The 24,937-nt window shown below is 45.4% G+C and overlaps 1 protein-coding gene across 2 annotated transcripts in view; it reads left to right on the top strand.

Annotated features, from left to right (window-relative positions):
* The window catches only part of cdh23 (cadherin-related 23), a gene marked incomplete at both ends in the record, with an annotated part of 273,834 nt that overhangs the window by 30,629 nt on the left and 218,268 nt on the right, over nucleotides 1-24,937 (top strand). The gene's annotated exons all lie outside the window — the stretch shown is intronic.

Here is a 24,937-nt window from a genome sequence, read left to right as displayed (position 1 = left end):
ATGTTCGCCAGAGATGTTTTGTGTAACCTGTCCGAATAAATTCAGGATTTTCCAACACAATAACGTTAATAGCTGGTTCTTGTTTACCTTAGTGTTCATTCTATTCCCTTTCAATTCTAATCATTTGTTTTGTTCCTAGTGTGTATGTGTGTGTGTGTGTGTGTGCACACACGCGCGTGTGCATGTGTGTTACATATCCATGAGATTGTGAATGTAACCTGTACTGCACCAAAAATATTTCTGTTCCTGTATGCTTTCCCTGTACAGCAAGGGTCTCCAACAGGGGGTCCGGGAGCCCTAGGGGGTCCTCAGAGTTACCACAGGGGGTCCTCCAAATCTTTGTGTGATAGAAGCTTTTTTTTCTCTCCTTTTTTTATATTAAGCACTTGAACCCTAGCGTCCATATTTGGAGAACTTTTGCCAAAAATAGCAGATCTACAAGCTCATCTACAATGTGAGCTTATAGATCGGCTATTTTTGGCAAAGAGATTTGGTGTAGACTGTAGAGGAGAAAAAGAGCGGACTAAGTGGTGGAGTTTGTGGACAACTACAAATTCCTTGGAATGCACCTGAACAGCTCTTTGGACTGGTCCGACAACGCTGAGGCGATCCTCAGCAAGGGGAAGAGCAGGCTGTTCCTCCTGAGAAGACTGAGATTGTTTGGTGTGTGCAACAGGATGCTTCAGATGTTCTACCAGTCAGTTATGGCTAGTGTTCTCTTTTTTGGAATATCTTGCTGGGGGGGCAACAATAGAGCAGGAGACACTGCCAACCTCAACAGACTGGTGAAGGCGGGCTCTGTCGTTGGGTCCTCCTTACAGGGGGTGGAGGAAATAGCCAGGGTGCGTACAGCTAGGAAGCTGGTCGCCATCTTGGAGAACTCCTCCCATCCCCTCTATCCTGAGATCTTCGGTTACTGGAGTAAGAGAGGTAACAACCGTTTCCGCTACCCAGGACGGAGGTGCGAGAGACCTTTGTGCCGGTCGCCCTCAAGTAATACAACAAGACTCATGATGGTCGCTTGCCAAGGCCTAATAGGATTACCTAGGACAACTGTTACCTTGCACTACTGGAGCAAAAGTTGTACTGACTCTGACCTCTAACATACTTTTCCCTGAGAGGGTTGCTGTTGGGTCTTGCTGTGGCTCCCTTTATTGCTTAAAAAAAGGGGGAAAGAATATATATATGTTCTTGATTTATTTGCACTGACTTTGGTCACTTATTTTCTGGCCCTGCACTATTGGGTTGTGTTGGTTGAACTGAGTACTATTGCTGTGTTGATATGGCAGTGTGATACTTGTGTTGCATTGACTAGCATCGACTGTTATGTGCACTTTTTTTGTTTGGCACCGTTTGTTAAGTTGTGCTTTGAGTATAGCTTTTTTTTGTGTGTGTGTGTGTGTGTGTGTGTGTGTGTGTGACGTGTCACTTATGAGCGTTGAATGTTTCGTGGTCACTTTATGTATATATTCTTCTTTTTTGCAATAGCTTTTCGACACTTCATGTTTATATTCTTCTTTTTTGTGCTTGCTCTTTGGACTGTACACTACAGTACTCTTTTTCTTTTTCTTACTTCTTTGTAACTTGTAACCTTAAACTGCTGTGCTGCCTCTGGGCAACTGAATATCCCCTGTGGGATAATAAAGGTATCTATCTATCTATCTACAGAGTGAAAGGTCAAGTTTATTAAGGAGGCTATTGACGGTTCAAGTGGTTACCTATCTGATAACACAAATTGACATGAATCCAAAATACACTGATGATTGTGCCGTCAAACGATGAAACTTGTGGGGGTCCCTGCTTCATCTCTCTCTCGACTAAGGGGTCCTTGGCCTGAACAAATTGAAGACCCCTGCTGTACAGTATGTGGACATACTGTAAATTGTGCATGCTTGCGTGGCTAGTGACGGTGCTCCATCCATCCATCCAGGCATGCATCACTTCTCCCAGACAACATAATAATCACAACCTACTATCTGGATTGCCATGGACTAGCATCTTCATGCTGCCTTGAGGATGAACCCCATGGAATCACCATGTTCTTTGCTCCAACGTCACCCGTAGGCCAACACTTCCACTTGCCCTCAAGATACAGTATGTCTAATGGGCCAACTGCAATAAAACCTGCAGGGTGAATTCATGTTCCCCTGCTGATGAACCCTAAACCTTTGATTGACCCCAAGACCTTTAAACACCCTCAGGCCAACATGTTAACATTTAATATCTGTTCCAAGTCCACTAGTGAGTGCCAGGCTCCAGTGTGTGTAAGGAGCAGCATGACCTCTAGGGGCTGCTAGTGGGGCTTTTAGACATTCTTGTGTGTATGACAAGTGGTGGTGTAAAGTAACTAAGTATATTTACTGAAGTAATTTTGAGGTATGTGTACTTTAATTATAAAACATACATGAACCACTTTAGCCCTATTTTATACCTTGGCTATTTGAAAATAGACGAAAATAGCTGCTATTTTCAAACATTTTGTACTTTAACTTTTGCTACTTTAAGTACATTTTTATAACAACTCTGTCATACTTTCACCCAAGTACATTTTGAATTCTGGACTTAAGGACTTTTACTTGTAACAGTTATAAGTAACACATATTTCTAATATTGCGGTATTGATACTTTTTTTTTTTTTTTTTTCACTCAATTTTTATTGATTTTTTCACACAAACACATACATCATGGCATCCATCATCTCTTCACATTAATCATCATCATACTGTTCATATACAGGCTTTACTTTTTTGTCTTATTTTTTCCCTTTTTTTTTCTCTTTTCCTTTTCACAAGTCCATCTTCATTTTCATTAGAACATTTCCACCCTCATGTCCGTCGTTACACCCTTTCTCCTTATACTGGAGAGTTAATCACATTTACATTCATTGACACTATACACATCTTGTTAACCATCCTTTGTTCAAATAATTCCCATAATATTAACCATCAGTTATTCACTTATCTCCCCTCATCTGTTCTACCTGTTTATGTCCAATATAATGTTAACATCCAAATGTCATGCCATACACGCACTCACAAACAAACTACTACACTAACACAAACACACACACACAGGACTTCCACCTAGGGGCGACTACCCCCTACCCTCTCTAACTAAACTGAGGGGTTTGTCCCCATCATGGACAGGGCCCCCTCTCTAGACCTGAAAATATTCCCTACTCTTGGGTCCTTCCAGCGTCTAGCCAACTACACAGAAGAGTAAAAAAAACAACAAACATCAAAAACTACACAATCCCCCTAAACTAAACATCCCCTCGTCGGTCCCGTCTGTCATTCAAATATGCTTCTATTGCAACTCTAGATTCCCCTTGTCCTTTCTTTCCCATAGCATGCGGTGCCCGCACTCACTTTTTTATCTGTTATTGTCTCTTTCTTTCACTTTTTCCACCGTTCCACTTTTCTCTCCCGTCTTCTTCCTCAATACTCGCTGCCATCTCTCTACCTCCTCCTTCCTCCGTCTCTCGTCCATCGCCGCCTCGCCTGTCGTCTCTGCTCCCGTCTCCAGCGACACCTCCACGTCCCCCGCCGCCGGGTCTAGGACCCGTGTCTGCGTTGTTGGTGGTGTCGGTGGTGTCGTTGATGGTGGTGGTGGTGGCGGCGGTGGTGGTGTCCTCAGGCGCACAAGCTGGGGGCCACTGTGCCAATTCTTTGACTGTTCTTGCCTCCTGTCTTTCCCCTTTTTCAACATTCCTCTTTTTTCTTCTCCCGTCTTTCTCCTCAACACACGCTGCCATCTCTCCATGTTTTCCTTCCTTCGTCTGTCCTTCTCCATCGCTGTGTCAGCCGTCCTCTCCGTTCCCGTTTCTTGCTGCGCCTCCTCATCCTGCATCTTCTCCGTATCCTGCGTCGTCTCCTCGCCCAGCGCCGCCTCCACGTCCCCCGCCGTCGATTCTGGTGCCCGCGTCCGCGGTGTTGTCCTCTCCCTGTAGCCTCTAGCTCGGATATCCCTCGCTGCTTCTGCCGCGGACGTATACACCTTCGTTCCGTCGTCCCACTGGACTCTTAGCTTTGTATATGGGGATTGAAACGTGATTTTTTCTTGTTTAACAGCCGTTTAAGTGGCACGTACTCCTTCTAAGTTTGACCACTTCTGGTGGGTAGTCATGGTCCCATCCGAGCCTCTTCCCGGCCACCTTTATCTCCTTAGCCCACGCCTTTCTGAGAACCAACTCTTTTACATCAAATCTGTGGAAGTTGATAATGATCGAGCGTGGGGGAGCCGCGTCGTCCCGAGGTTTTCGCGTCAGGGCTCGGTGGGCTCGCATGATCTGTAGCTCCGTGTCCTCTGGTAGGTCGAGTTCAGCCCACATCAGTTGCTCTATGAAGTCAACCATGTTTGACCCGTCTTCTGCTGTTTCTGGACAATTGAACAGCCTTATATTGTTTCTCATTTGCCGCGATTGCATGTCCAGCAGCCTTTCTTGTAGTCTCCTCACCCGATCCTCCAGGTATTCTACCGACTCGCTTGCCTCTACTTGCCACTCCTCCGTTGCTAACACTCGGCTTTGGACCTCCGCTATCTCCGCTTTTCGTTCCTCCAATCTCTCCGCTCACCTTCTGTTGCTGCGTGTCCATTTTCTTCTTTTAGTATCCTTATATCTTCTTGGTTCTCTCTCCTTATTTCTTCTTTCAGCTTTACAAAGTCTTGTCTCACTTCTTGTCTAAAAGTTTCCATGTTTTGTTTGATGTCAGCGAGTCCTCTGATCACCCTCCGCCATTTGCTCGGCTGTCGCCATCTTAGCTTCTTCTTATTTCTCTCAAATACTTGTTTTTAAGCACCACTATGTGTTTTTTACGGTTCTAGAGTCGCCTAGCTTCTTCCACACACTTTTTTTTAAAATGTTTTTATCTTACATGTTGTTTTGCATAGTTTATTTTCCGACTATCGGGGAGCTTGCTTTTCAGGCTGTTACTCCATCCGCCATCTTCCCGGAAGCCCGGTATTGATACTTTTACTGAAGCAAAATATTTGAGTACCTTTTCCCACCACTGTTGATGCATAGTGTACAGTGTTGGTGGAGGTGTTTTTGGGTGGGTGGGAGGTGTGTGCGTGTGGTGGTGTTGCCTGCCTTGGTATAGATCAGCCTGCTGCAGCTGTTGGCCTGGTCCAGGTGGGTCATGGCTGATACCTGCGTCAGACACCAAGAGCAGCTAACCTGGAAATTGGTGTTTCACATCAGCGGCCACCTCTCTGCTCCACTGCTGGAGGCGCACAAGAGCCTGTTTGTGTGTGTGCGAGCGTGTGTGTGTGTGTGTGTGTGTGTGTGTGTGTGTGTGTGTGTGTGTGTGTGTGTGTGTGTGTGTGTGTGTGTGTGTGTGTGTGTGTGTGTGTGTGTGTGTGTGTGTGTGTGTGGTGCGTGCGTGGTGCGTGCGTGCGTGCGTGCGTGCGTGCGTGCGTGCGTGCGTGCGTGCGTGTGTGTGTGTGTGTGTTTTCGATTTTTGGCTTTGTGTCTGTTTGCAAATGTGTATGTGTGTTGGCTGTTTATGGCTGTTGTTTATCAGTTACACATGATTTGTTTATGTGCCTTTGATGTCTTGGAATGCGTACAGTGTACAGTGTGTGTATGATGATATGAAAAGGGTCCCACATGATGTAGAGAACACAAGACGTTTAACCAAATGAACTCCTAGCGTCACTTTCATTGGTCAAACAATTGACGAAGATTGTAGGCTATTTTCGACCGAGAGATTTGGTATAATGGGAAAAAAGGAGGGAACACAGTATAGACAGCTGATGGTCATGCCCCAACTAATTATATTGAGGGTTTAAGTGGTTAAGGGGCTAGACTTTGCAATCATTTATAAATCATTTACGCACCGTGGAGCACACATCTCCGCCAGGACGGGTGGCCTATACCTAGGGCTGTTTAAAAGCTTAGGTCAGACTCAGAGCTCAGACCGAAGATTTGATGATACGGTTTTGGTTGTTTGATGTTTAGATGTTGTAGGGAAGAATCACAGAAGTCTGAATCACCCAGTTGCAGGTCAGCTTATGCTATAGCTGATAAAGTCACAGGAGATTCAACTTGTCCAAAAAAGAATGGCGGGACTTGATGGCTGATTTTACTCTCGGTTGCACGCTGAAAATTGTGCGTTGTGAACTTGTGGATCTGCTATTTTCAGAGCGCAAACACCCGAACGTAACCAAACATAAATTTACTTGTCTTTTAGTTCTACTGGATCTTTTCTCCACTTGTCCCTTTTAGTCTAGTTTTTATTTGTTGACGAAAATTGTCAATATATGTTAGTCTTAGTTTTACTCGTCATCATAGCTTAGTTTTTATTGAGTTGTTATTTAGCTTTTGTCAGTGAAAAAAGGTAGTCGACAAACATTTGTCCCCTTCGTTTTAGTCACGAAATCAACACTGCGATCAAACCAAGTATTAGTTTATTAAATGTAGAAGGTTTAAATGGTTAACTGAACAGTGAGTCTGTCATGCACGCTTGCACATTCGCACACATCATAGTTGCTCTGGTGGTCTCTCTGTGTATTCTTATCTCTGTCTGTATGGGCTGTGTTCTCACTGTGTGCATGTCTTTGTCCGGACACTTACCGGTCCGTTTGGGGCAGTTATATACGCTCTCAGGGCTAAATTAACACTCAGGATTTTACAGCGTAACTCGAGCAGACACAGCCCCCTTTTTGTGCTCTTTGCAGTTACAGCATGCAGAATGGTGGCGGTTCTATTAGGAAACGGCGGTGTAATATCAGGGTTGGTCGTGTGAGACTGTGGTGAGCTGTTGTATGAAGAAAGGTTATCTCGTCCTTGTCTTGAAAGCTGACATTTGTTCTCATAAAGGCCAGCATGCTGGTGCCAGATAGGATTAATTGACAAGTCGGGAGCATGCACTTACTGTCCCCTACTTGTAGTCAGGGGTGTCACACCAAATTCTGGGCCCTGGGTACAAGGATTCGCTCCCATTTTGTGCTTTAACTATTGACAAATAGCTATTTTTGAAATATCGTGAAAATGTGTGCAAGTCTTTGATATTTCAAATCCTTCTAAGGTTTTTTGAAAAACCTATGTTTCTATGTCAGTGGTACTCAAAACATTTTCATGTGAAGGACCCCCAAAATGATATGTATTTGGCCACGGAACCCCATCTCAAATATTTATTTCCAGGGACCCCCCAGAAGCCAAATTTGAGTGACAAATGTTTAGCTTAAAAAATACATATATTCAAAGATTTGCACCACATTTTCACGACTTTTCAAAAATAGCTAAAGTATAAAACTAATTAAGGCCCTCCACCTTGGCCCTAGTAACTCAGTCCCACTCCCCCCCCCCTTGTGACGCCCCTGCTTGTAGTAGACGGCCGGCTCAAAACTCCTGCCTGCTTTTGTGTACCGCCATACACACACACTGTCTCGCTGTATCCCCCCCCCCCCCTCTCTCTCTCTCTCTCTCTCACACACACACACACACACACACACACACACACACACACACACACACACACACACACACACACACACGTGCGCATGCATGTGCGTATTATGTACTGTTACTTGTGTGTGGATGACCATTGTTGCATAGAGAGAGACAGTGAGGTAATTGAACTCCTCTCTCTTATCTCCCGGCCGAGAAGGTGTTTGACATTTAAAAGGCCTCTGTAGAAGCATGACTCATTTTTTTTCTCCCACCAGCTAGCCAGGCTGTGCGTCTCTCTCTCTCTCTCTCTCTCTCTCTCTGTCTGTCTCTCTCCTCTCTCTCTCTCTCTCTCTCTCTTCCGTTTACCTCCCTCAATCACTGTCTCTCACATTCTGTTTCTTTATCTCTCTCTACCCTGTTTTTATTTTTTTGCTGTACGTAGTTTGTCTCTGGCGAGAGCTTCAGTTACTGACAAATCCCAGGCTTTTCTCCTGTCAGCCCTTCGAGTGTATGAGATACTTTTTGTGTGCGTGTGTGTGTGCGTGTGTGTGTGCGTGTGTGTGTGTGTGTGTGTGTGCGCGTGTGTGTGTGTGTGTGTGTGTGTGTGTGTGAGTGTGAGTGTGTGTGTGTGTGTGTGTGTGTGCGTGCGTGTGAGTGTGTCTGTGTGGGCGTATTGGTGCACGCATGCACTTTTTTTAAACTGTTCTTCTAGTGATTTCAGACTTCACTGCACATACGCACACAGTACATGTACAACACACATACATTCCCTCTTTCACTCTCTGTTTCCACTCTCTCATTTTCTCTCTCTCACTCACTCTCTTCAAGTCATCTTTGCAGACTTTTTTACCCCCTGGCTCCAAGGGGCGCGTCGCGTCAACGCTGGGAACGCTCCCATTTTAATTAATGAAGGGCGCTCCACTGCCGACGTCAACTTCAACGTCGGATGGTCAAATCCGCCCTGGTTAATTTTTTGACGCCGTCCAACGCCGGCAGGACGCCATCTTTTTGGTGGAGCCCTAGCCTTAGGAGAGAGAAATTGAGAGAGAGGGAAGAGATAGAAACTAGAAGCAGTGCTCTTCCAAGCACAGGCGCTATAATAGTCCAATGTGAGAAGGGTGCCATGACTTCTTTGGCATTTCACTGTAATCTGACGCTGCATTCATGATTTGAGGCATTTTGTTCCAAAAATGTGTGTTGCAAAAGTCGACCCGCTGGTGGCGCTATAACACGCCAATGTGAAAAGGATGGCATTTGTTCCTCGACCTAGTGGGAATGTGCATGCAAAATTTCACGGACATTGCACCCTGCGTTCATGATTTGAGGCGTTTTGTTCAAAACAGACCAATCCTGCAAATATTTGGAAGCCAATATTAGCCAATTAGGATGGAATATGAAATATCGGACAGATCCGTCTTGATACATGACTATAGAAATACTTTGTAACGATTTGCGTGATTTTTCGATTAAATCTGAAGGAGTAATATCCAAAAGTGTGTTTTACATAAGTCAGCCTCCAGGTGGCACTATAAAAGTCAGATGTGAAAAATACAGGGCAAATGTTTTTCCTTGGCCTCTAGGGAGTGTGCATACAACATTTTACACTGATGGGTGGAGTTATAGGCCTGTTATAGTGCCACCATGAGGCTGATTTGGCATTTCTTTCTCGGCCTAGTGGGAATGTACGTTGTGCTTGCATTTTTTCACGGAAATCGCACTCTGTGTTCATGATTTGAGGCATTTTGTTCAAAACGGAGCACTCTTGCAAACTTTGGAAGACAATCTTAGCCAATCAGGTCGGAATATGAAAAATCTGAACGACCCGTTTCGTTTAATGACCTTAGAGATACTGTGTGTGATTTTTGGGCAAAATCTGCAGGAGTACTGTCCAAAAATGTGTTTTTCACAAATCCGCCTCCTGGTGGCGCTCTAACGGGCCCATGTGAAAAATTGGCGGCAGAGGTTCTGCTCTGGCACGCAGGGAGTGTGCCTGCACAGTTTTGCTGCCATCGTGCCAACGGTGCCGCAGACGGAAGGACACGCGGACAGGTCGGACACGCACGCACGTGGACGGACGGACAGGGGCGAAAACATAGTCTCGGCCATGCCTTTCGGCCTGGCGGAGACAATTATCTCCTCTCTCTCCCTTTACCCCCCCCCCCCCCCCTCTCTCTCTCTCTCCAGATTGGCCAAGAAGGTCAATTGCCAATTTGCCACTGCCAATGTCTTTATCAGAAAACAATATTAATTTGGGCTAATTAGGACCTGGAGCTAATGAGCACAGCAGATAATGAGCTCATTCATAATCCATAAAACAAGCTGTGCTTGTTGGGGGTTCAAAGCGTAGCAGGCAAGGCGTGCGGGGTCATGCGAGCAGGGTGGAGCAGGACATCAGGAGTGGGCGGAAGAACATTAAACAATCTGGACAAACAAATTTGCCCTTGATTTGTTCTCCTTTCCTCTCTCTCTTTTTCTCTCTCTCTCTCTCTCTCACTCTCTCTCTCTATCTTTCTCTCTCTCTCTCTCTCTCTCTCTCTCTCTCTCTCTCTCTCTCTCTCTCTCTCTTTCTTTCTCTCTCTCTCTCTCTCTCTCTCTCTTTCTCTCTTTCTCTCTCCCAAACACACTCACACTCTGCATTGCAGTCTTCCACTGGTCAGCTTTCGCAATATTTTAATCCCAACGTCTACTTGCCTGTTCAACTGTATCATTTGCCATAAATGCCAGATATTTAGAAATTAGCCTGTAGCTTGCAACAGCTTCAGCTAGTCACAATGTGACGCTCTCTCTCTCTGTCTCTCTCTTTCTTGCTCTCTTCTCTGTCCGTCTGTCTAGGTCTCTCTCAGTCTGTCGGCATCTCTCTCTATCGCGAGGAGTGAATTCGAGGCGGGTTATTGTAAAAGGTTCGCGCCCCTCGTGGCTTGGGAGCTTTTGGCTGGTGGAGATGATGGAGGTGCGCGGTCTTAAGCGGACTTGAGCCACGCGAGACACCGGCGAGCGTTCCAAAGCGATTGAATCTCTGTGTCGAGCGCTGCCTTGAGCCGACTCAACGCTGTCCGAGTTACGTCCCGATAGGGCCAGAATCGTAAATCTTCATCCCCCGACTTTCGGCACCTCTGTGCAGTCCGAAGGATGCGTAGCCAAAAGCTCCCAAGCCGCAGGGATGTGAGCCTTTTACAATAACCCGCCTCGAATTCACTCCTTGCCTCTCTGTCAGTCTGTCTGGATTCCTCTCAGTACTTCTGGGTCTTTCCCAGTCTGTCTGGAGCTCTCTCTGTCTGTCTGGGTGTCTCTCTCTCTCTCTGTCTGTCTGGGGTGTCTCTCTCTCTCTCCTTGTCTGTCTGGGTCTCTCTCTCTCTCTCTCTCTCTCTCTCTCTCTCTCTCTCTCTCTCTCTCTCTCTCTCTCCCTGTCTGTCTGGGTCTCTCTCTCTCTCTCTCTCTGTCTGTCTGGGGCTCTCGGGGGACAGAGCATCACTTTGGCCTGCCTGCCTGTGTATGAGAGGTGTCACTGATAACCGACAGCCCTCTGGTTCCCTAGACACACATAGAGACAGGAAGAGGAGAGGAGGCCAGAGAGAAGAAGAAGGGAGCAAGGAAGGAAAAGGAGAGCGATGGGCGTCAATTTGGGAAGGAACAACAGAGGACGGGAGAGAGAAAAGAGAAGAGAGTTTGTGAAATGGAGGAAGGGATGGAGGGGTGGAGAAAAGGAAGGAAGGAAGCCAAGGGAGGGGGAGTAGCGCGGAGAGTGCAGGCAGAAATAGTAGATATGTCAAGACCGAACGACGACAAGAGAATAATAGAGGAAAACCATCCGTCGAACTGATAGACATACTGAGAGAGAGAGAGAGAGAGAGAGAGTGAGAGAGTGACAGAGGAGGAGAGTAGGGGGAGAGGGGTAGCAGATGGAAGCCATGCTTCGAGAGGCGTGACGTTTTTTTTGGGGGAGGCGAGAGAACGAAAGGTGGTAGACAGTGTAGTGCGTGCGTGCGTGCGTGCGTGCGTGCGTGCATGCGTGCGTGCGTGTGTGTGCGTGCGTGTGCGTGCGTGTGTGTGTGCGTTTATGCGTGCGTGCAAGTCTATCTACAGTGCAAAGATAATGTCCAGCTGTCCATTGGGCTTGCCCGGTCAGTGCTGTTTGCTACACTGATCTGAGTTGGACTGGATCGGGGATGGACTACAATACTACAACTGTTCCGCCATATGGACTGATGAGAACACAGTATTACAAACCAACAGTAGCCATTTAGTAAGCTTGGACCCCAAAGACATGAAGGAACTCATAAAGAACGCAGGGACAGAACATCAGTGACCAAACGAGAATGAATGAAATGCACTCTGCGTAATTAGCTTATAGACGTGGCCATCAATGGATTTCACAAGTTTTCAAATGTATAAAATGTATAAAGATCTTTTGAAAATAGCAGATCTACAAGCTCACAATACAGTGCTCACAATCACAACGCATTGTGAGCTTGTAGATCTGCTATTTTCAAACATTTTGTACTTTTACTTTTGGTGCCTTATGTACATTTTTGATGCCAATACTTTCGTACTTTTACTCAAGTAGCCTACATTTTGTATTACAGGTATTTCTATAATTCGAAGTATTTCTATATTGCAGTATTGATACTTTTACTTAAGTAAATCAATTGAGTACTCTTTCCACAACTGTGTGTGACTTTAGTGCTGACCTGTCTGACATCAGTTGGAGTAGTATGTATCAGGCAAACGATGTCAGCGTGGCAACACTAGTAACCATAATGACCGGGACTCACTCAAACCTAGTTGGTAAGTGCCCTCAAGGGCTGCAGTGATGGTTTCTGTTGTCTCTGACATCAATGCTGAGCCAATCTGGGAACCCATCGTCAAAGAAAAAGGGACAAACAGCGCCCTGTTCTTGAGAGATTATAGTGCTGAGCTGATGGGGCTGCAGTCGGGCCACAACCAACCTGCCCATTGGCCATCTTTTTGGAGCGGTGAAAGCGCTCCCAATAGACAGGTATGTCTGTGGGTGGGTGGGTGGGTGGCTGGGTATGTCTGTAGCCTGGCAATACCTTGAGTGGCCACACACAACACACAAGTTAAAGGAGGGGCGCTGTTGTGCAGGCACACACACACACAGCTTCTATGGCACTATTGTGCAGACTAGACACACACACACACACACACACACACACACACACACACACACACACACACACACACACACACACACGTTATAGCTGCTCAGATTCACCGCTCCACTTCGAACCGAGGTTTGATTTTTTTTAAATAGGATGTATCATGGGTTTGCCTATAATGACATGCCATAAGGCCTCAGAGGCACAGGCACTTGCCCGTCACGCAAGTACAAGTCATGTTCTACTTGCCCACAGGTCATGACACTGGCCCGAAAAGTAAATCGTCCATTATAAAATGATAGGTAAAATTCGCGGTTGTAGAACAAATTAATGTTAAATCCAATCGATAACTGTGGTGGCGACAGTCACTTTGGAAAAACAGAATGAGTGCAACTGTTAGTTTTAAAAAGGTAGCATTGTTCTTCATAAATAGCCAATAATATTGAATAAAGACTTGGGTTGCTTCCCCATTCAAACATACTTACCCGTCTGGCAACTGGAACGCAAACTCCACTTGCCCAAATGTTTATTTACTTGCCACGGGCAGTTGGGCATAAGAAGTTTAGGAGTCCAAATTTAAGGCTTAGGGAACTTTCCCCTTAGGTTAAATCATGGTTATAGCAGGTTTATTTTTCTTGTAAGGCTTCACTTTGACATTTTGGCTCATTCTTTCCTTTCTGTCCAAAACAAAGACGCCGGTCCAGCTCACGTCTTCACAGATTGTATTTTGTCAAAGAAACGGTGCCTCCAATAGTCTGCGAGCTCTAGCCCAATGACAGCAGGGTAAAGGGGTCAACTCTTGAGTTGCCTCAGCCGCATTGGTGACCCCACAACACCCGCCGTCTCCCAGCATCCACATCCACAACCTCAGGGCTGACAGGAACAACATCAACTGTATTTCAATAACATAACACACAGCACCAAATGATTTGAAGTTTTGGAAAAAGGGCAGAAAAAGGTGCAAGAAGGCCAAAGACAGAGGGAGGGAGGCGCGTGTGTGTGTGTGTGTGTGTGTGTGTGTGTGTGTGTGTGTGTGTGTGTGTGTGTGTGTGTGTGTGTGTGTGTGTGTGTGTGTGTGTGTGTGTGTGTGTGTGTGTGTACACTATCGTACCGTAAAGCTCCACTGCAAAGGTGGCATGTTCCATTACCAAGCTGTGATTTAACTGACTCTCAGGTAATAGTCTTCCCTGGAGAGGTCAGCACAGAGCCAGAAAGATGGGGAGAGAGAGAGAGAGAAGGGGGGTGGGGTGGGGTGAGGTGGGGTTGGGTTGGGTTGGACTGAGGGAAGGCAAATTAGAGAAGCAAAGAGTGGAGGAAAAACGACCGCAGAAAACCACAAACCATTCTAAAGCACCATAAACGCTAAGGAAGAAATAGGAGAGAGAGAGAGAGAGAGAGAGAGGGCTGGGTATCGGCATGTTGGCATGTGGGTTTGTGGGGGTGGAGGGGAGGGGGGGGGGGGGGGGGGGGGGGGCACACTTTTGTGGCTGTGTGACAGCGACAGGCCAGCCCTGGCTCAGCCGTCACTCCTGGACCCTGAGTACCACAGAGCCACCTGTCCACTCCTATCCCGTCAGCCCTCACTCTGTCCCTCTGTCTGGCCTCTGCAAGCAGGATGGCAGCATGATGGGCAGGGGCGTCACAAGGGGCGGGGGGGAGTGGGACTGAGTTGCTAGGGCCCAAGGCGGAGGGGCCTTAATCATTTTATACTTTAGCTATTGAAAAATAGCTGATATACAAGCTCACAGCGCGGCACAGTGCCGCCCTGTGAGCTCGTAGATCTGCTATTTTTGAAAAGTCGTGAAAAGGTGTGCAAATCTTTTATATTATGTATTTTTTAGGTGCCCGTGCCCCGTGGCCAAATACATTGAAAATCACATGAAAAGGTTTGAGCACCATAGGAAAAATTAGGGATTTGAAATATTCAAAGACTATTTTTCAATAGTTAAAGCACAAAATAATGCGTCTAAATGGGTTAAACCCCCCTCCCCCTATGAAGAACATTCATGGGGGGCCCGCAGTGAATCCTTGTACCCAGGGCCCAGAATTTGGTGCGACACCCCTGATGATGGGATAGAGAGAGAGAGAGAGAGAGAGAGAAAGAGAATGAGAGGGCAGCAGCAATGTGATGGAATGGAAAATAGTGAGCAAAGTGCTTTCCTGGCTGATAGGAGAGTGAACGGAGCCACGCGTGAATTGGCCTGACAGCTCTGCTGCGTTGTGGCACAAACATGTGGGAGAACTGTCCACTCATGTCCTCTGCTGTCACACGACGTGATTTGGTCAGTCACACGGCACTGTCGGTAATTGTTGTCACCATCAGCTCATTTTGGTGACTTATAAAAACCCAAACCCTGGACTGCATGCGCCTGTCATCCGACCAACGCTTGAGCCGTACCTGGTTCACTCTTATTCCCCCAAGATCAGTGACTCTGATCTAACCAGCAACGCTGTGGATAACAACATAATACGTTTATGTTATTAACTTATTATACCTTTAGTTGGCATATATCTCCAAAGTGCTCCATGTGTTCATTTAACTCTGACTGAGATCAAAATGACATGATATTAAAGCTGTACTGTGGAAGCTGCTCAACTAGTGGTCAGTAGCGGTATTGCTTTTTTCGTCCGGAGTCGCCGCGGACCACCGGAACGGGGGTCCGCGGACCACCGCGGCCGTCGCGAGCACCTCCGCCTTGCCGATACGATTCCGTAGAGCCGTCTCCCATCATTTTTAGACCAGGATTGAGGGAGTAGCAAGCAAGATTCCTTCACCAATGTAAACACAGTTGCTGAGGGAAGCTACTTCCTTTAGAGACAGCAAGACTTGCTGTGATTGGCCGGTGGTCTATGATCGGCACTGTGATTGGCCGGTAGTGTATCATGTGGGAGATGACATCATTTTGAAATTCTCCCCCCCTCACAACTCATAGAAAACATATAAAGAGAAGGCTTTAGAAGCTGAAAATAACAGTGGGTGTTCTAAAACTTTAGCGATTTAACAGTTAGGACAATTTTAAGATTTGTTTTATAAAAAAAGTTACACGGTATAACTTTAAAACTCATGCAGTCAGGGCAAAGCATCCTAATCTATCTTTCTTATTTCAGCCATTTCATTCGTCCTACTGATGGCAACAGTCTTGTTGAGACGTCTGTGCAGTCGAAATCTCTGTTTTCGTCCTACTGATGGCAACAGTCTTGTTGAGACGTCTGTGCAGTCGAAATCTCTGTTGATGCATCTGTAGGGTGGGTGATACTGATTACTGATTTATGCAGTCACACCTGATCTGAGTCAAACAGATTAGAGTCTTACCTGGGTGTGACTACATTATGACACAGGACAACCTGAAAGCAAAGTGGGAAAGATACTGTAGCGTCGGTGGAAGGGCACTCAGTGTTAATTTATGTACTAGTGACTCAGAGAGTTTCACCAATGGATTTGGTTACATTTGTACCCTCTCAGAGTTAAGCTATCATTGAGGATTTCACATGTGAACCTGTTTGGTGGAGCCTCCTGTTGCCGGATTCAGCAGTGTTTCATTCCACACGACGGTTTGATACCTCAGCCCGCGTTAGCTACTCCCCTTCAGCATGAGTGTGACCGTGCCCTAAATCAGTGGTTCTCAACCTTTTCAGGCCGCGACCCCCAAAATAATCATATTTGAACTGGGGACCCCCCACCTTGCACGAGCACTTGGAATTGTATGAGTTGGCATTACATTGTGAGCATGTAGATCTGCTATTTTCACAATTTCAGACTCTAATATTTGACAATTTGACCAATGTTTGACCAGAGGTATTAACGCTTTCAGTGCCACCTTTTCACCACTAGAGGGCGCCCGATTTAGCCATGATTAAACCTTGCACACCTCATGGATATGCATGGGACAGAGAAAATGAGCTCTAAAGATCCTGGATTGCATTGGAGTGGATGGTAAATATCAGCGGCGCGACGCTCTCGCAGGCCGTGTAAACAGATGACGGCCGGCGGCCCAGCTCGAAAAAAAATAAAAAAATATATATATATTTTTTTTTTTACAAAAACGTTTTTTTTTTTTAAAAAGCCGAACTAGTTCGGGATAGGCACCCAGGACGGTCCAAATTATCCCGAACTAGTTCGGGATAGGCACTATAAGAGTTTAAAAGGTCTTTAAAGTCCTTAAACTGTCACTTTAGAGATGTGCATATACCCTCTCTATACATTTAAACTTTATGTTGGTTGGTTTACTGTTGAGTGAGTAAACAATGTTAACATTTAGCTTAACATCTGGGGCCCCCCAAAATAATTTGGCGACCCCTCTGGGTGTCCCGACCCAGAGGTTGAGAACCACTGCCCTAAATCAGCCATCCCACACACATTCAGGGTATAGCCTCTGTCATGACGGTACATTACATCTGCTACCCTGTGTCATCTGATTTCTGTGTGATAACCACCAATAGTTTATACCCGGGGCATGGCAAGCAGCATGGGTGTTCGCTATCTTGATGCTCTGGAAATAAAGTGAGTTTGAATGGAAATGCTGCTGTCATGTGTCTGAACCCTGCTGCAGCCTCTTACTCGCTAGGTGAGGAAGCTACAGTACATTCTTTTTTTCGCCAGCTTTAAAAGACGGATTGTATATATTATATAGACATACGTGTCTTTGTATATATTTATACAAACCATATATTTTCAACTTTGACATGACACAACATAAAATAGTCTGCATAAAAGAATGTAGCCATTCAAACGTGTGTAGTACTCTCACACACACACACACACACACACACACACACACACACACACACACACACACAAATATGGGAGTTTAGGGACTGAACGAGAATGATGTTACTGCGCCTTTTTGATTTTTTTCCCCCAAGACACCATCACTTATCACTTCCACCAGACGACCTTGAAGGCACTGTTTATGGATTTACGCTCGACACACATGCATCTACTTGCTTATCTCAGCGTGAGACCGCCTGTCTGCATGTGTCACTGTATGTTTTCCCGCTTATTAATGTGTGTACCGTACGTGTTGTGTGTGTGCAGGTGTGCTCCACTCTTATGAGTTGTGGCTGTACCCCTGTATAGGGTGCGTGTGTGCGTGTGTGTGTTGTGCACGCGTGTGTGCAGAAGTGTGTATTTCTCCCGGAGACAGCTGAGAGAAAGGCAAAGGGGTGTTCTCCTACCATCCGTGACAGATTTAGTCATAAATCTGGTGGATTAATACACATCCTCTCAAGGACTGTGGTGGTGTGTGTTGTTGAAACACAGGAGTCACTTAGAGCTGGACTCATGGCACTATCTGTCTTCAGCTCGCTTTCCCCATCACCATTATTAATGACACCACCACCAGCCAGCCGCATGTCGACAATGCATGCGCGCCGAGACTTAGACGCACATACTGACACATGTAGCACACGCGCCATCCTACAGAGTATACTGTAATCCTCAGGGTTAATTTAACCACATGAACCCTAGCCTCACTGTTCTGTGCATTATAGGCAAACATTTGGTCAAAACAACGTTGTTTGCTTATGGCTCGGCTTTTTAACGCAATGAGTTTTGATGTAGAAGGTGAATAAAGGAGGGGACCACGTAGACCTCTGGGGAACCCCAGTCAACGAAGTCTTCAGGGGTTAATTCACAATCACAGCATACAAATGTAACCAAATGGACCTCATACTGTAGGTCTATTTGGACCCGTAAGTGTCCATTTGATTACATTTGTACACTCTATGAGTTACAAATAGATGGATATAGTTCTGACCATGAACGGGAATCTGTGTATCATGAACAAACGTCTTTGTTTTGCTTTAGTTTTTTTTTACAACCAGACAAATCTAATCAATGTGTGAAACCCGCAAAGATATGATAAACAAAACTGCGTTCAAAAACCAAACAGGTCCCACTCACACCGCCTCGTAAAACACATGACATTTATTTATTTATTTATAGCCCACCCACTGGGGTTGACAAGCGACGCAATGTTTATTTTATTTTATTTCCTTTTATTTTGTTTTGTTTGTTAAGGTGCCTTCCTTTATCGCTCGCCGCCTAATTGACTTCCCCGGGGAAGCGGCTTTACGGTCTGTCTCTGCGGCTCTGTGTTCATCCCACAGGGAAATAAAGCCCCAGCTTGCTCGCTCCTATCCCTCTCCTCCCCTATTAAACATGCCCCCCAAACACATGCACTTCTCTTTGTATGGAAATATAGGTACAGCCACACACACAAACACACACAATCACCGGCCCAACCGCCGCCTGTATTGTCATTTCATAGATGGACTTGGTGCTTTTATTCCCACCTCCAACGTCGTTCTATACCTGAAGGAACTTACTTGCGTCTCTCTCTCTCTCTCTCTCTCTCTCTCTCTCTCTCTCTCTCTCTCTCTCTCTCTCTCTCTCTCTCTCTCTCCACTCCCCCCGGGCAGCGCAAGACTTGATGACTCCATCTCAACTCATTTCCATCTCATTGCTGACAAAAGGGGAGATAGGTTTATTTATTGCGCGTTTGTGAGTTTCAGAGGCGTGGGTTTTGCGGAGCAGGGGGATACCTGTTAATGTTTGTGCAACCCCCTTTCTCCTTTAAAAGGCTGCATGTGCTTGAAGGAGTGACTTTAAAGTCGTCTGATGAAATCTGACTTGTAAATGACTCTGAAGGCACTTCTTATGAGCTGCGATAAATGAACCACCCCAAGGCCTCACGCTTGTGTTGCTATATAGAGGAATGGCCCGCTGTTTTTTAATGTATATTATAGATATCATGGTAACGGCTTTGTGCTATTATTGAATTTAAATACAACCTGGATATATTATGAACTAACCAGAATTAGGATTAGGAATGGATGGTAGTGATGATTCTTCAGGTGATATTCATTTTTTCTACAGAAATCAATGATTGATATATATTTTGACTTTAGCGTCACTCGTTCCTGCAACTCTTCTGTCCTCTCTGTTTGAGTGGGTATCATTCTCCTCCATTGTATGTCTGTAAAATGCAAAGTGCAGTGACGCATGCAGTATGAGCTCAGATAAAATGCACACTAAAATGCTTAATGGCGTGTGAAGAACAGCACTATTTTGTTATAATGGTGCACAGCTAATTTGATATTGTTCTATTTTACAGTCACACTGCAGTAATCACAACTTTTCAATTTGAGGGATGGCAATGTTCACTACGCTTGTTTCTATTATAATTCAGAGAGTAATTATTTAGTTTAGATAATGAAATAACTAACACAAAGTTTATGGATTTATTTCATGCACAGCTGGTAGATACGGTACAGTATGTAGCACAGTTCCCAGTGCGCAGCATTTTGCTGTATAAATTGTTGATGCAAGTGATTGATGTACAATGACGAGGGTGTAGCTTGATGTGTTGTGTTAACAGTGAGACAACACATATACAGCCGCGTAGCAAGTCGAGAGGCAGGGAACTGACTCATCAACCTGCGGATGACATGACTCAGTTCCAGGCTCACCTCCCCCTATTCTAGACCGCTCATCAATAATTGAAAGAAAGAGAGCAAGATTACCGTTGCACTGTCCTCGCCATCTGAGTGCTGTCCATGTTATCCGCTAATGACACCTACAGTACAGTACACCTTTTTACACAACTCTTATGACGTCACCTACTGTACACTAATGCATGCCATGTTATACTGTCCGTTTAACTTGTCGTGCACAGTATTTGTTAGGGACAGGTAAAAAAAAAATGATGTCATCCAAACCTTGCCCATAGAAACTACTTTAGAGGATACCTAGTATGGGTGTAATATTTACTTATTTTCTATTTCGCGTTGGACAGGAAGTAATTAAACATCAAATTTGAGGGACTTTTGATATAAAAAATCCACCCAAAAGGTGTGTAAAAGGAAAAAAAACATATTTTTTCATGGTTTCATGGTTTAGTTACAATAATGTAAAAGATGCACATGCTAATTGTTTATTTCTGAAAGCCAGTTTATTGGTCAATACCCTGGAATGCTATTATTGTAACCTAGGATGGTCGTTTGATGAAAAAACTAACAAAATGTATTCCCAGAACAATTTCACCCAAACAAATCCCCCCAAAACATTAACATTTTTAAAAAGAAGATATGTTTTATCACTGCTTCTGGTCAGTCATTTTGACAAATCCTTATAGTATTTCTGCACATTTATGAATTAACACTGAGGATTTTGCTGCAAAATATATATATATATATATATATAATCCAATAATTTGTGTATACTTTTTGCGAACGCACAATGAGGGTCTTGTCTGCCCTTCTGGGAGCTGAACGCAGCTATAATTCAGCCCATCCTCGAAATTGTGATACTGTCAGAACACATTCCCATTTCATCAGCCTTCAGATGGACGAGACTTGTTGTACTGCAGATATCACTGACATAATAACAGAGTGTAAGGCCTATAGACCCCCTCCCCCCCTGCCTGAGGCCACCAGGGCCAGTCCAGACATGGCCGCTGTTTACCACCTACGGCTCCTATTGATCCAGCAGGGATTGATGTCCTCCAGCGATTGATTTAGCGTCCCACCCTCCATCCTCCTCCCTGCCTCCCTTAAAAAGAAGGCAGGGCTGAGTAAAACATAGTGCTGCTGGGCCAGCCCGCCGGCACTCCTCTCCGCTCCAGCTCCTCTCCCCAACCGTTCCTTTCCCTCTCCGGGCTTTGTGCAACTTCCATCCCCACCCTGCTTTATGGCGGTGGTGCATTACTTTTTCAGGCCCCCGCCGCCACGGCGGAACAACTGCACACTCCTTCTTAGCGCTGAGCTGCTTCTCCAACTTTGTCCCCGCGCTACTTTTGGAGAAGTGCTTATGGTAATGAAGTGTGTTTGTCACCATCTTCAGCTAATCTCACCTCGTATGCACTCCTCTCGCTGCTTCTCCTTCCGCGGGCCCTCCCCAAACTCTCGTCGCTTTCTGGCTCCTCCTGTAGGCCCTCCCATGTTTATCTGGACTTCCTCGTTCTCCTTTTCCTCCCCTCTCCCTAAAATAAATTGGGCACGCATCCTGGCATCCTTATTTATCGCAGCATGAATCCTGCCAGGCTTTCTGCTCCCATTGTATTTACCCGCTGGGATGCCCGCTTTGTTCCAAATCAACTGTTTGTAGGTCAGCGATATGATGGGGCCTGTTTTCCGACTTCTTGCTGCAATTGTTGTGTCTTTTGAGTGTACAGACTTCCGTTTGTCCCAGTTAGTTTGTACTGCGGTCACTCTGGTTTTGATCTGTACCGTCCACACGGCAATATGCGATTTCCCGCTTTCAAAGAGTAATATAAATCTGACCCTGTCACATGACGAAAACAAACTCACAGCGCGTCGCACCGCGGTACATTGTGAGCTTATAAATCGGACACTTTGGGCTCTATTTTGATTGTCTAAAGTACCAGCTCTTAAGACAATCAAAATAGAGCCCTTTCTCTGTGCAACACAACATTTTCACCTATAACGACATACCCAAAATAGGGACACAAGCTTCACTGAAAGAGAGAGAGAGAGAGAGAGAGAGAGAGAGAGAGAAGATGATGAGAAGGGACCAGGAAGAAATAGAGGGAGTCGGAGGGAGGAAGACAGGTGAGGGAGAGAGATGGTTGTGAGGGCCCATCGCTCTTATCAGAGGAGCAGAGTTGGAGAGCTGGAGGAGAAGGGGAGGGGCGCTGTTAATGTGCACTGTATCATTCATAACAGTAATACTGGCATCACTTGCTGCTAAATAGCATCATTTGTCAGGGGAAAGGGCTGGGTGCCACAGTGTTACAGATAAGCACCAGCAACCTGTCCTCACTGCACCACTTACTGCACGCGCGCGTGCAATGTGCACGCACGCACACTTAGGGTTCCATTTGCTAGGGGGATGGACCCCCCCATGCTTCTGCTTTTGATACCCCTTCCCCCTGGTCATTCATTATTATCACCAGTGAGGATATGCTTTATCAATGCTTCTGGTCAGACCGAATTAAATGCATTTCTAGACTGACTGATATGTTTGGTAATATTACAATTTGACAATTTAATAAAAAGAAATGTTTTTTAGTAAAAAATACAGATGTGCAAAAAGCGTTTTTATTTATCTATTACGAATTGAACCCTACATGCACACATACTGTACACACACATCTTTGCGCGCATGCTAACCTGCAGTGCATATATGCACAAATACACAATGTACAGTGTGTACAGGCTATCCCTTATGGCTGTCCAAAGTGAGAGGCAATTTACAAACGTGAGATGTTTAACAAAACATGGTATGATACTGTGTACTTATTTAATGTACTGCATACATTAAACACTTTCCTCTTAATACACATTGTAAAGTACAAACCACTACACGCAAGGTTCACTCCCAAATGCTCAGATATTATGGGGCCTATAATGAATACAGCTACAGTCGAGTGCGTATGAGACTTCCCTAATACCTCCTTGCTCAGAGCACAGAACCAAACCTGTGTAGTTAATGTTCTGTTCTCAATTAGGCCCTCTCTCCGAGGGTGGGAGTTAATCTTCCACATGACTCCAGCTTGCAGACTGGGACTTAGTTTCAAATGGCCATTTATTATTCTTCACTGGAGTATGTATCAGCCCGCATGGAGCCATTCTTCCTCAGCTGAGAGGCTGAAAGGAGCAGTAGAAGTGGGGAGAAAAAAAGGAAAACCTGTTATTATTGATGAGTATGTGGTAAAATGCTTAATTTGCACCGTCTTCAACCAAATTATAACTCATATTGAAAGGCGCCGAATTAGCATAAATCTCATTAGACGCAATGAGAAGGGTTCATAAATCGTTATATTAATTAGTCATTTTTGCCTCCCTTTCATGGGAAAATGGGGTGTATTAATAAAAACTAGAGGGGTGTGTGATTGTGGAACCTAATTGGTCGTTGTGTTAAGCAGTTTGGGCTGCCGGTGACGGGCCTTTATTTAGTTTGGCTTCACCTCTATTGTCTGATGGAGTACCTGTTATCAAGGAGAAGTAGACCTGCACGGCCAAATCCTGAGTGTTTGTAGAGCCCCTTATGTCTCTTTTAGACTTTGTCGTATCATGGCATGATGCTGTGAAAATAGCCGAACTATACAAGCTCAAAAACTCTCCGGCTCGTGAGCGTATCTACTTTTACAATTTTTGAACATGTTCGCCCGTAATGGCATGCCCAAAACATTAAACACAGAGAGCATTAAAGTAGAACCTTATACCGGTAGGTACATTGTCAGGCAATCAGCAAATGCACATGGATGCAGCAAGTCCTTATGCGTACTGCATGGATGTTGAACACAGCATTAACCCCGTAATCGTGGCTAATTTGTCCGCTGTGGTCGATAGCGTCCATGTCCATTGTATATGGGACTTATCCTCCTCCCATTATGGAACATAACCTGCCCCATTCACTTTTACTCAGGTCAGTAATGAGTACGGTCCCCCTGGGTGGCTGGGTCTTAATGCTGTCCTTGGCATCCCTGCCGTGCCCCAGCCCTGCCCACACTGACACATCTGTCCGGTGTGGTGGATTAGCCAGGCTGGCTTTGCTCCACCCCTGGGTTTGATTAGCCAGGCTGTCTGGTCTCCATGTCTGTGATGAATGAAGCCCATGAACTGCTGCAGCTCCAATTAAAATCACTCTGCTCTTCTCACCTCTCACCGGCACGCACACTGTGTGTGTGTGTGTGTGTGTGTGTGTGTGTGTGTGTGTGTGTGTGCGCGCGCGCGCGCACGTGCGCGTGTGCGTGTGTGTGTGTGTGTGTGTGTTTGTGCGTGCACGTCCTCTGTATTGACACCACCATGAAGATGCACCTTCTAGATGGTTTGCAGACAAGCATTCTAAAGCATCAATCAAGGCATCAGGCTGTATGTCGACCAGCTTCTGTACGACAGACATCCATGTAGTGTACGGCTGATCAGTCTCATCTACCCTGCATTTTCAAGAATTTAGTTTCTTGAAACCTTTTATAGAGGTGATGCTTAAGTCAATTTCAATAGAATTTTTGGGTGAAAGTAAGCAGGACCTGAAATTAGCCAGAACCTTAAATGTAGTTAACAGTTCTACTGCCAGATGTATTATTTATTTATTGGGGCTGGTGCCAGTAAAAAGCAGCGTACCTTTGCGATGTTATAGAAAAAGATCTATTAATTATTTAAAAAGGATTTTTTTTTATTGGACCGGCTATACTGTACATGTGTACTTTACCCTAGCTGCCGGCAGAGGGCAGCCATATGCAAAGAATAGATGTGAATTGGGCCGCTCTGCTTGCCGTAGTTCAGAGCATAGAAATGCATAATCTAGATCAGGTCCACAGAGAACAGCCAGGAAGTGAATTGGACATCATTGATGTTTACGTGTGGTGGAGATTTGAAAGCAGCATTACGGGAGATGTTTTTACTGTACACACCCGCGCGACCCCTCATCAGCTTACAGTCATCAGACAAGGTAAAAGAACGA

This window comes from Nannobrachium achirus (assembly GCF_963921795.1).
Source record: "Nannobrachium achirus genome assembly, chromosome: 13".
Lineage (NCBI taxonomy): Eukaryota > Metazoa > Chordata > Actinopteri > Myctophiformes > Myctophidae > Nannobrachium > Nannobrachium achirus.
This window is presented reverse-complemented; position numbering and strand designations above follow the sequence as displayed.